The 13253-nt window shown below is 41.9% G+C and overlaps 1 long non-coding RNA gene across 1 annotated transcript in view; it reads left to right on the top strand.

Moving 5' to 3' along the window:
• The first annotated feature begins 3372 nt into the window (after positions 1-3372).
• Positions 3373-13253, top strand: part of LOC139589150 (uncharacterized) — a 78998-nt gene continuing 69117 nt past the window's right edge. The window contains exon 1 of the long non-coding RNA XR_011678948.1: positions 3373-3508. This is a non-coding gene — a long non-coding RNA (uncharacterized lncRNA). The remainder of the gene's footprint in view (positions 3509-13253) is intronic.

Here is a 13253-nt window from a genome sequence, read left to right on the forward strand (position 1 = left end):
AGCACCAATATAAGTTCAAACAACAAAATATGATCCAGCAAAAAAGTGCCAGTTGCACTAGATTTCTAAAACTTTTAGGAATATTGAGTAGCAAGTGTCTCTGCTTGTCTTACTAAATGGGGGTATTTAAATTAAATGGATAACTTGGAGTCTTGATTTACTTGCAGTATTTGTGGTAAGAGAAGCACACTGTCTTTCAATTTGTATTTCTTGTATTCAGAACCCATAGAAACCTCCCAGATTTGGTCCCCATCACTTTCTTTGTGGAAGAGGCTTTGCTACTCTGTGTTGACCAGGTTGGAGCAGCATAAACTAGACCTGCCATACACACGGTGTTGTGGCATTGATTGTCACAGCTGTGAAGGCTAGTGGTAGTTCCAGCTGGGGTTTGGTAAGGTACACTGATGGTGAGTCCAAGGATTTGTCTTGACTGGCCTGGGTGATGAGCACCATGAAGAAAAGATTTCTGTCTCAGCAAGCAAAGGCCAGATCCCCAGGAAGGCATCTGTCTTCCTACCAAAGTACCAGGGTGGTGAAAAAGGCTCTCATGGCTGATGGGCAGCTGTGGTTGAGATGGCTTCCCTTGCTTGTCTTGTCTACTTTGTAGTGCTGTCCTTTACCTCCTCCCTGATGCTGTCATGAAGAGGTCACTGATATGAATCCTTTACATAGACCAAAAAGAAGGAAGATATGACCTTTCAAGCACACTGCCAGTTGTTTTAAGATGTTTCTGATTAATTATTCTATTTTAGCCATTTCAGTGCTCAGCAGTCTTCATTTGTTAGTGTTGATAGTGGAAGTCCATGCCTTGCCTGAATCTGAGTTATTTTGACCAACAAACGTGGGTCAATTCAAATCAATAGAAATGCCATTAACATCCCAGTACTGTGAAAGATAATATGAACATTTCATATGCATTCAGTTTATTAAAATTTGCTAAAGTGTGAAATATGTATGACAAGTAATGATGTTTTAATCTTTCACCAAGGTAACAATTGAAAGCTGATTGATTCCATTCAGTAATTATAAAATCAAAATGATGGAAGATTGTAATCAAGAAGGATTCTGTCTCATACTTTGTCATGCTTCCATGCAAGATAAAATTCTTATTTGTAACATCTCTTTTATCGGAAAAGAAATCAAACTCCTATTTGCCAAGTTTAATGCTTGTGGCTAGTTGGACAGCAAACTTTTTTTTAAAACTCTGATGAGAAGAAAAAAGCAGCCTGCATCCACTAAAGCTGCCAGTTTTCCAGGAGAATGCCATGGAAGACAGTATTAAAGGCTTTACTAAAGTGCAGATAGACAACATCTACAGTCTTTCCCTCATCCACCTGGCAGGTCACCTGGTCATAAATGGAGATCAGGTTGGTCAGGCAGGGCCTGCTTTCACAGCCCTCTGCAGGCTAGGCCTGACCCCTTGGTTGTCCTGTATGTGCTGTGTCCTTCCAAGAGGATCTTTATTCCATAACCTACTCTAGTATTGGGGTCAGGCTGACAGGTTGTAGTTCCCCAGATCCTCCTTCTGGACCTTCTTGTGGATAGGCATCACGCTGTCCAGCTTTCAGTCATCTGGGACCTCCGTGGTTATCCAGGACTGATAATGATGGAGAGCAGCTTGGCAAGATCTTCTGCTACCTCCCTCCTTAGATTAATTTTATCTGGTGCCATACCCTTATGAATGTCTGAATTGCTCAGCAGGTCACTAACTACTTGTTCCTGGATTTCAGGGGGTCTTTTCTTCTCCCTATCCATGTCTACCAGCTTACAGGACTGGTTGACCTGAGGACATTTAGTCTTTCTTTAAAAGACTGAGGAAAAGAAGGCACTTGTGGAACTTTAGTCAGCCACTCATGGAATACATCTGCCTCTTCATTCAGGTTGTGTAGTCTGTAACAGACTCCCACCAGTGTATCTGCCTTGTTAGCCTTCCCCCTGATTTTTACTCATAGCCACTCAACCTTGTCATCACTGTCCTTGGACTCTGTGCAGTGAAACACCCCCTAATGTACAAAGCCACTACACGGCCTCTGCTTCCCCACCCGACCCTTCTGAAGAGCCATTATAACCATCCTGGCAGCACTCCAGCCATGTGAGTCATCCCACCAACTTTCAGTGATGGTGACTGTCACAGCTTTCTTGCTGCCAATGGCTTCCTCCTGTTTGTTGTTCCTCCCTTGTTACCCATACTGTGTGCCCAGTGTGGGTGCTCTTCAGCTGGGCTACTGACTTCACCCCCAGTGCTGGCATGCCCACTATAGGCTTATCTCTGCTGAGCCTGGTTTTATCATATTCCCCCTTCAAACCTGGTTTAAAACTCTCTCAAACAGTCATGCCAACTCACTGGCTAGAATCCCTTTCCCTCTTTTAGACAAACTCGATCTCTTTCCATATACAACACTCTGTGAGCAAAAAAGCCAAAATTCCACTGATGGCACCAGACTTTAAGCCACATATTGATCAGGTGGCTGTTCCTTTTGGCATTCTTGCCTGCTACTGAAGGAATTGAGGAAAACAACATCTATGCTCCTGTCCTTACAACCAGTTATCCCAGTGCCATGAAGTCCCCTTTGATTGCACTTAGACTTTTTGCCAACGTGGGCAACAACAGTGAATAATAATCAGTGTGCTGACTCAGTTCATGTAATTCAGCCTCACCCAGGCTCCAGGGAGGCAGCAGATTTCCCTGTGGAATGGGTCCTTTTGGCACATGGGAGCCTCAGTTCTCCTCAGAAGGAAGTCACGTAGAAAACACCAGGGATTTGCCTTTTATATGACCAAGGGGGAGACACCATTTAAAATGTCAATAAATAAATTTAAAAAAATTAAAAATCAAGATTTCTTTGGTTTTCTAGTGACTCAGCAAAAGCAAAATGTGGCCCTGTATTTTTAGAAATAAAGAAATTTTAAATTCTTTTCAAGTGCAGCTTCTCACTGCAACATTTTGCTTGATGCAGGTTAATGGCTGACTGCTAAAAAAGAGGAATTCTCTGTTTCAGTTGTCTAATGGAATTTTTTGGCAAGTTGCTTGTTAGAAGGATTATTTTCTTTAACAATATTGCTGTAGGAATGCATCTTCTAAATAGCCTGCTACATTATTTTGACATGACCTTCATGTCTTTTGAACTTACAATTTCTGGAGTTCTTTTTCTCCTGTTAGGAAGCAGTGTTGTTGGGTGTGCTTTTTCTAATATATCTTGATGGATGATCAGGAAAAAAAAGCTGGTGTGTCCAACAGCTTGCTAATTTCAGGGTCAAAACAGATTTTATGTGTTGATCTTCTTTCACTTGCTGATGCATCTGTTTAGCCAAGCAGCTGGTGCATAAGATCTAGCCGGCAGCACACAGAGCACATTAGGAGAACAAAGGGAATGTGAGATTAACCCAAAAAGAGGCAAGAGCAGCATTTCCTCACTGTTCTGCATGAAGGCAGGAGCTGCTCCAAGAGGATGCAAACTCAATTTTCTTATTGGACTTATGGCCTCTTCCCCCGTCAGATTATTCAAAGGTAAATTTGCTTTTCACTCTCTCAGAAAGACCATTTTCCCCTCAGTGGTATATTCATTTATTAGTAACATTATTTGTAAAATGCTAACTTCATTGGCTGCACTGGTATGATGTTATCTCTATGTGCTTCTGTGAGAATGTAACAATGTCATGAAGAAAAATGATGTAAAAATGATGTGGGTACATAAAATGGGATTGACAAAATGCAATAAATCACTGCTGGGCTGAGAAACAGACCTGCATGTGTAATGAAATACTTCAGCATTACATCATCATTTATGTAACATCTGGCAGAGCCTTGTATTTCAGTGCTGCTTTGAATCAGGATAATTTTTTTCTCTCCCATAAAAGAGAAAAACAAGCCTCTAGGTTTTGCACATAGAAAACTGTAAAGAAAAAAAAAGAAAAAAAAACCCTTAAAATATCCGTGTGAGTTTCACCCTGAGTAGTTTTGCCATCTCCAACTGGATGCAAATAATGTAATGACTGAGACGCATACAAAACAGTTAGTATCCTAGAGGATGTTTTCAGTTTTATAAGAGAAAGGTATTTTTAATATGAAGGGGATTTTTGAGATTATTTCATCCAAGAAGAGTTTTTCTAATTTACATTATTATACATATATTGAAAAAGTCTGGAACCACACTTTTAGCAAAAAACAGGTGTGAATTTGTGAATTTTATGTACTTTAGTGTCATCTACTTCGTGGGGTTTTTAAATTTTTTTTTCCAAAGGAGAATTGAATTATCTTTATTGTGGACTTCTGATCTTGTCTCATGCAGACATGTGGGTGCTACATCAGTGTGGATTCCTCCACCCCAGGCTGCCAGCAGAGTCTTTCTCTTCTCTAGGGTGGATCATTCTGCCCTGTTCACCTGTGGTGCTAGGCAGGACAACATGATGTGCTTGTGTGTGGCGACGATTAGTTGAAATGTATTTAATTGGCTGTTGAAATAGATTAAATCAGAAATGTGTCTACTGCAGAGGTGACACTCTCACCTGTCTGAAATCAGTAGAAATCTTGCCATTAGTTTCTAGGGCTCTTGGCTGTTGCCTTGTGCCTCTTGCCTCTGAAGCCTTTGGGAGGTCCTGGTGTGGTGGTGGTGGTGGTGCTGTGAGGGTGCTGCTGCAGGGTCCAAGCTGCCAGCCCTCTCAGCAGCTGACTCTCCTTCCCCAAACTTTTGGTGACTGACAGCTGCCCACAAAGCAGTGCTGGGGCATTGACAAGAACTCGATGTACCTAAAAATAGGCTTGCTTTCTTTTTTTCAGTACTAGGAGGAGATAGAACAGATTGTCAAAAATAAATCACTGTTTATTTACTTCCTTTTCGTTTATCAAATACCATACAGATAAGCCATGGTTACTGCATTACTGCATCTCCCAGGGATTTTCGTATGGTATATTTATCCTGCAGTGTAGGACTGGCTGCCAAACACATAGAGCTGGTTGTTACCTCTATTTTACTTCCCCTCCATATTTTCCCAAGAATGGCAGATCTTGATATACATCAAGTAAAATGTTATATCTGAGTTTGATTTCTGATGGCAGAAAAGGCAAAAGGAACAGTTCCAAAACAAAACAGCAGTTACTAAAAGCTTGATGAGGTGCAGGTGTCTGGAGTGCTTTTTTCTCTTTCTGAGCAATTGTTGGGGTAACTGAAAATATTGTTTCTTTCATTTTTTAAACTAGCAGTGACTTCTATTGATTACATTTGGAGGAGAGAGGTCCTGAAGAGCATGAATATCATTGAAAGTAGTACTGTATAAAACTGGCAAAGGCAGAAGAGGGAAGCAATGGCCATATGATTGAAGGTTAAGATTCAGAGTCAGGATGTCTAATTCCTACTTCTGATTTTCCAGCAGGTGACTTAGGGGAAAAAAATCACTATCAGGAGTGAAAACTGGCCATGTGCAGGGCCACAATGACTCTTTTTGGCAGCTGAAGCAAAAGTGGGATGGTCTAGGATGGAAACCACTCTTTCCAGCACCTGAGGATTTTGGATAAATATGTTTTTCCCTTACAGAAGTGCTATGGCAATGTACCAATGACTTATGGGTTTCCAAGGGCAAGAAGAAACATTTTTACATCTCAGAGGCATGACCATGACATCTTTGATCCTGGACATTGCAGGAGTGGAAGCAGAGGGTCAGGTTTCTAAGCAGGGATAGTGTAAGGTTAGAGAACAAGTGCAGGTGGAAGCTAAGACCATCTTGAGATGAAAATTCAGTTGTGCTAATGCCATCTCAACCAACTTCCTCTCCTGTAATGAAAAATAAATGACAGACCTTTGCAGTGAGGTGATATCTTCCCACAGGATTTTTTATGGGACACCAAGTGAGACCTCCAGTGAGTTTAGCAGCTCCTTCACATTTGCAATTTGTACCCTCATGCTGTGTAATGGCCACAGTTTGAACAGGTTAATAGAAGGTGAAATTATCTAATGCTAGTAAGGTTGTCTTAGTCCCCTGGGAAGGATAAGCTGACAATGCAAGAATATCTCTAAGCATCATTGACAACTGGCTTCCAAGGAGAAAGTCCTTTGCTATATATTGTCTGAGTGGAAGGTGATTTTTTGAATCTCTGGTTACTTCAAATTTGGCAGAATTGGTGTCGAAATTGAGGCTAGTGGGCACTAGCCTATATGGTCAAAGACAATCTCTAATTCAGTGTATGGCAAGGATTTTTGGCAGTCCTTTACTGTGATGGGCAGGACAGAGGATTTTGCTCTTTCATGGACCAATTATGTGTTCAGGATTTAGTCGAGCACTACAGCAGTACTAATACACACCACTGGGACAAGAAAATGAGAACGCCCAGTCTGTCAAGAAGATGAAAGCAATTTTGGAGAAGTGAAGGCAGTCACTCAGTGGGGAAAAGGGCTGAAGGGGTGCCTAGGTGGTCAGAGGCACCAGAGTTGGTTCATTACTGCTTCTGGCTGAGACACCCCATTCCTCACAATTGCTGACGTCCTGTAATTTCACAGCAAGGGCAAGATGCCCTTGTGATTTCACTCTGTATATGAGGAGATGAAGAATGGGTTTTTCCATTTCTATCAGCTTCTGTCTGTAATAACTTTGCAGCCATGCCACCTGTTGGGATGTATGACTACCTACCATTTGCTTGTGTGATGTCTGGTTGAAATTAAGCATGAGTTGATGTTAGGGTCCAGGAACTTCCAGGCTGGCATCTCTTAAAATGGATCCCACTCTCTGAATTCCAGGGAAGTTCCCCTCAGCTCCACCTGCTCCTTTACTGAGCCCGGGCAGCTGTCCACCATCACTGCCACTGCCATCTCCCTGTAAGTAAGGACTGTAAGTAAGCACTGTGGCCACACGAGCCTGTGGAATCAGGGAGAGTAACCAACCAGCCTTTGACCACTGCTCAGCAATCAAAGCTTTGAATAATCTTACTGAGTTAATCCACCACCTAGCAAATCTTTTCCTGCTGATGTAACAGATAAAGGAGCAGTAATGGTTACAGGGAATGAATTATGTGTGAGGATGTATACTAGTGGCATTTCAGATTTGGTATTTTTCACTTCTTGACAGCTGTTTAGCATTTCACAGATGCACATATTGATAATTTTTCCTGCCATTTTTTACATCATAAAACCTCACTTATTTCACAGATCTTCTATTTAATTCAGCCAAGCTGAAGCTCAGTTACCTATTTAAAAAGCAGATTGTGGACAAACAAGGCTTGGAAGGTTTCTTCTTGAAAGAAAAATTGATTGGTTAAATCACAGCTGACATCCGGCTGTGTTCCCTGCTTTCCTTCCCCATGATTTTGTGGAGCTGTAGGGACAGGAGAAAGGAGAAAGGAGGCAAATCCTCCATCTCCTACCCTGGCCTGTGCCCATGCTCCCTATTCTCACTTGGTTGACAGGATTCTTCTGGCAGGAGAAGTATTAAAGTGAATGGCTATCTTGATCAGTTGTTAGACTAAAGATTACCACCAGCACACCATATCAGGTCCGTGCAAAATATTCAGAGAATTTCTCCTGGCCTAAGTTTGTTTCTGCCTTGTTTCTTCCCTGTGCTGACTGCTCAGGGCAACCTTTATTAAAACTGCTGGGCTGTTCCTGATTGATCTTATATTGTGTTTTGTTTCCTTTGAGCTGGTGGTGTCCACATGCCAAATTATTCCAAATTTATTGCAGATGAGGTCAGAATCATAGAATTATTTGAAAGCGATAAGTTCGGGTTATATAGTTTGGTTATTTTTTCACTTTGTTCTCTGCTATTTGATGGTTTGCTTCCAATGTTCCTTCCTGCTGACTTCCAATAGAGGTTTCTTGCTTTATAAACAACTGAATTGATTTCCAATATAGACTTTTACTTCCTTGAAAACAGATCTTCTCTGGGGAAATTGGCAGTTCTCTCTGTATGTATTTTCTTATTTGTATTTACTTGGAGGGGTTTGAAGCCCAAAGACAAGATTTATGTCAACAAATCCCTTTTCCTCTTATCCAATTTAGTTGTTTTAACATAATGCAATCATTTTCTAAATCAAACTGATGGAGCGCTTCCTAAAGGCATTACACCAACTGTATATCTGGAATCATATTTGCCTTCTTTTATTGCATTAGCACTAGGCTTGAACTTTTCAAATTTGCATTGTGCTTTGCAGAAGTTCTCAGGATATTTGAAGCAGTTTATAGCTAGAATCTGGAATTTTTTAAAAAAAGACTGTAGAGTGAATTGTAGAGCAAAGGACGTGTAGAAATGAGATTTTGGTTTCATGGAACAAATAGAAATTGGAATGAGTAAGCAAGAGGAATATTGCATTTTCTGGGTGCATCTGGAGGCACTGCAAAGGGGGGGGTTGCTGTGTTACAACACTGATCCTGGGTGTCTCACAAGGCTTTCTAAAATGTTTCATTTCTGCTCTTTGAAGAAGGTGCTGAGTAAGGATCTGACACACAGCAAAAGCATATGGGCAGAGAGTGCCCAGGACAATGCACTTAACACCTGGGATGTAATGTGATGGTGTCTCTGCACTGGCTTTTGGCAAATCCATCTCTTGTTATTTGAATGTTGTCTTTCTTTTCACTGTATGGTCTGACACTATCAGGCCTCCTTCTCAAGATAGGCTTGTAATACTATTGAGGGGAATTTTCAAAAACACAACCAAGATTCTTATGTTTATCTGTGCTTTTTAAAATCTCCTCCCTTGTTCTTGTGTGGTTATTTCAGTGGTAATTCTTGGTCATATAGAGCAGTGGGTAGTTTGGAACAAGCTAGCTAAAATAAGATCAAGAACATACAGTGAAAGGGAAGAAGAAAGCTCAGCTGAAATTGGTTCAGGTGCAGAATTGAGTTCCCCAGGCTGTGGGAGGGAGAGATATATCGGTGCAACAGCCCAGTGTTTGAACAGGACCAAAGTATGTCTAGTTCTCTGGAGCTTGTGTGAAACCCTTCCAGTTTCTCAGTGCTTGGAGCACAGTTAAACCACAGCTAACTCCTTGCCCGTTACTGTGATGTCACTGAGATGGTGAAATTCCCATCAGAGCTGGATGCTTTAGGGTACTGCTGAAAGGTTGTGGAATTAATCTGTTGGAGTCTTTTTGTAACTCTTCTCATCTTACAGAGCAGATGCCAAGTAATCCTTTCATAAGTTCTGTCCCTTTCACAAGCACTGGTAGACAAATGGGTGCAAGGGAGGTTCTCGGGGTAAGACTGGGCCCAATTAATCACTATTAAAGAAGAGGAGTAAGCCAGCAGGGGAGCAGAGGGTCCTTGCAATTGCATTTCCTGTGCTGTGAGTCTAAGCCTGTCTCAAAAGCATTTTTTTTCCATTCCCCACCCTCCCAAAATATCACAACCAGTTGTCGGACAATAGCTTAACATCTAAAAAATTAATATCAGATTATGACTTATAAATTGGCAGAAGACAGGTGACAGCTTGAGAGCATTCTGTATTTTAAGTGCAAACTTTAAATTGTAATAAGCAAATAAAATTACAGTGATAAAACCCATTTTGAGGTCTTCACTGCAATTTAGGAATAAGACTACTTAAAAAAAGGTAGTCCGCTACCTGCAGATGGCACTTAGATGAACAACTGGGCTCCCAGTGTAGACAATTAAAAGGATGCTTATGGTATTTTCCTGAAACACAGATCCTATCAGGTAGGCAAGTATTCCTGGAAGACATGAGCACAGCCTTGTGCCCAATCAAAGGATCAAAGAAACTTGTGTGCTGGTGCGTGGCTGGAATTTTTGGTGGTCAAGGGGTAATTTCTGATGGTTTGGTGATCCTTCACAAATCCACTGAAGGGGAAGGTGCAGTTAATGGAGGATGCTCAGGAAAGGTACCTAGTCTGAGTCCAGTTGGTAGTAAATATTCATAACATGAGTGGTGTGATGTCCACTGATACTTTTGCTCCTTTTGCCCTATCCTCTCTATGGCTTGTGTGGCTTTTTCCACACAGAGAGCTCCTCTCTCTGGAATAAGCACAGTGCAGAGGGAAGCTAACTGCTGCTGAATTCATACCTGGTGCACACATTTTCTGAAAAACCAAGAAGTTTGTGGTGTTGCAGAAGTGTCTGGCCTAACTGACATGGTTCTTGCTGACACTGCTGATACCACTCCCATGGATGGCTGCCACACCCTCTCTGACATGATGTTTCTTAGTTGTTACTAGGATATTTAAAACATCCTCTCAGTCTATTGACTACCCACATGAGCAATTTACTTACAGTCCGTTACTATTGATTATATTGGGAAAGATGAAAAATAGGAAACCAGCATTGCAGAGAATAGGTCAATTTATAAAGGCTCCCTCTCCAAATTAGCTGTTTTAAAATTCAATATATATATGAACATAAAAATCTGGTCTTAGTGAGAAAAAAAGACTTCACTCAATTTGTCCTCCTCACTTTTTATTGTTAAGGTTTGCAAGGGAACCATGAAGAAGTAGAGTGCTTGACCTCTTGCCAAATGATTAATAACATATTTTTACCTCAGATAATCACATTTTGTCACAGTTTCAGACTGCAAGAAATTATCAGTATGTCCCACATGTATTTCCTCTTGCCATATATCAACAATGTAGTGTTTCTCTGTTTTTTTTTTTTTTTTAAATCTGAATAGTCTTGTTAGAGAAATAGAATAGAAATACCTGAAGTGCAGTATCCTGCACTTTTTTCATGCTTTTCCCTTTCTGTGTCATATGCAATGGATATCTGAATGATCATATTGATGGCAAAATCCCAGAGAGGGTTAAAAATGCCACAGCAAAGCTGTGTTGGGAAAGCAGGATTGCCTTCCTGCCCTAGAGTATGATCCTCCTTCCTCACAGAGGAACTCCACACTGATTACCTTCCAGCCACTCAGCACTGCCAAACTACATCTAATTGTCTGTCTGTTGTCCCCTGGGTTTATTTCAATCCTGAATTTTGCAAGGTGGTATTATGTTCTTAATGGAATGTGCACATCGCTATGTGTACTGAAATAGGACTGAAATGCAGAGACTGGGGAAAGCAGGGCTCATGCCCAACACTTAGGTGACCATTTATGTGGCACAAATGGCAGCTCAGATTCGTGTCTTGTAATGAATTTGCTATTCATCACATACAAAATGCACCTGGAGAATCAGTGTGTGAGCAGGGAATGGGAAACTTGTCCTCTCCTCTGCTCCCCAGCTTCTTTCAGCACCTTCATTACTTACACTGTAATGCCACCTCTGATATCAGTGGATTTTAACTCAACAGTTAAATCTGCCACAGGAAATCAGTAGCAAACTGTCCTAACTTGATTTTCCTAACCTGGGGACCTCCTTCACCACTGTCTTCCCAGCATATAGATTTTCAGACATCATTTTTCCCCTAATACAAAAGGTTATGAAAGGGTGCTGTTTTGTATGACCTTACAGATCTGCTGACAGGGTAAAGAAACCTGAGTCAAATTGTGTTTTCTTTTTCTTCACCCAGAAATTTATTTACAAGCAGGGGGCTCCCTCATGATTATGGTTGGGTGTTTTCCTCTACCAATGTTGTCATGAGGTTTAAAATAAAGGTTAGAAAATGTATCAAGATGTGCATGACCCCAGAGTTTAGGGCAGATGTGGGCTTGATGTGGATTTTGGCTCTCTAAGTGTATGTGGATCTTGTTTCTCTGTATTGGGAAGCTCAGGGGGGCAGGGGGCTGTGCTTGGTCATGGGACCTGTGCTCTCTTCATGCTTTGCCTGCCTGGGATGAAAACTTTTGAGATTGCTGTTGAGATGGAGAGCAGGATTTTGGGAAACCTGCTGTGGGGGAATATCTTTCCAAAACTGACTTGGACTCCAGCCAGCATACTGGGGAGAAAGCCCAAGTGCCTTGAGCATTGAAGGAAGTGTGAGAGAGAGGTGTCTGCTGCCAGCGGCTCATCCAGCGGAGCCTCATGACTCAGTGAGCAGCAAGGAGTGCTGTGGGGGTCCTGGCAGCAGGGCTGTCCCCTGAAGCCCCTGAACCTTGGCCCCAGTGCTCCTCAGCCTTCCCCTTCACAACTGGAAGGGCACTGAAGTTGGCGTGGGTCTTCTCTCTCTTTCCCACCCTGGAAACCCAACAGGTGGTGCCTCCAGCCCTTCAATGGACACAGCTTGGATACACACTTGCACTGTCACAGTAACTACTAATGCTAACACACAGCAAACGCTGCATGCTGTCACAGAGGAATGTTATGTTACATTTTCTTACTGGAAAAATTATAATTTTGCCCCTTGCTGGTGTGGTGGGAACACTGTTTTCTTTGCACTTACCTGCTTCTGACTACCTTTCATGTTATCTTCTGCTGTTGAGATACACTGTTTATGGTATATAAGGTATTTCAAGTTATTTTGGTCTAATAGTACACTCTAAAAATCTTATAATTTAAATGGCCTCTGAAATCCTGTTGTAATCCAGTTGTTGTCCTTTCTCAACTTAATAATTTCTATTTGCTGATAATGTATATAGTGAAAGAAATTTTCGCTAACAGGCACATGTACATGAATAGTTTTCTTCAGCTAACTGATAGCAAACCCTGCATTATGCCCCCTTTTCCCCACATCCCTGTCCCTCAAGGACAGTGTGGCAGGCTATGTACTGCCCTGACAGCCCCAGCAGTGCTATCTGCACCATCAGCTCCTGCTCCCACCCCTGGACATGCACCTTGAACATCCATCTTTACAAGCACAAGCTGGGGGTGCGGATGATTAGAGGGTGATACCTGGGGGCAGAACCAGTGTGGGCTGTGGAGCAATGGCTGTGGGAGCAGGATAATCTGAGAACAATGTGATTACTCTGGCTACTTACCTGCTAAATATTGTGATGATTATTAAATAATGCTTAATGAAATTGGGTCCTGGGATTTGGCTGCAGAATCCCCAGCCTGCCTGGTGTAGCTGTACATAAGATGGGAGGTAACTAATTTTATCCTAGTCCTGGTGGTGTTGTGTGGACATTTGGTGTTAAGAATGAATGAGTTGTCAGTGTGGGAACCAGCCCAGGTCCTGGAGGTGGCAATGCCAAAACCCAGTCTCTTAGAACAAATTTGGGATTAGTGCATGTGAGCAGATAGTGTTGACATCTTTGAATGGACTGAACATAGACATCACCTTAATCTCTCCCAGGCACATCTACTCTGTGTTCTGTAGTGGTTTTGTAAGTGACTGTCTGCCCTTGTGTGTGCTGATTGATGGGAAAAGATAAGGACCTTTCAAGTGACACCTGCCTTAAACAAACAGTGACAAATGAAGACCAAATCACTGTTTTTAGGGATGTC

Source organism: Agelaius tricolor, unplaced genomic scaffold, assembly GCF_023055355.1.
Source record: "Agelaius tricolor isolate 1412-34295 unplaced genomic scaffold, bAgeTri1.0.p SCAF_4, whole genome shotgun sequence".
NCBI classification, from domain to species: Eukaryota; Metazoa; Chordata; class Aves; order Passeriformes; family Icteridae; genus Agelaius; species Agelaius tricolor.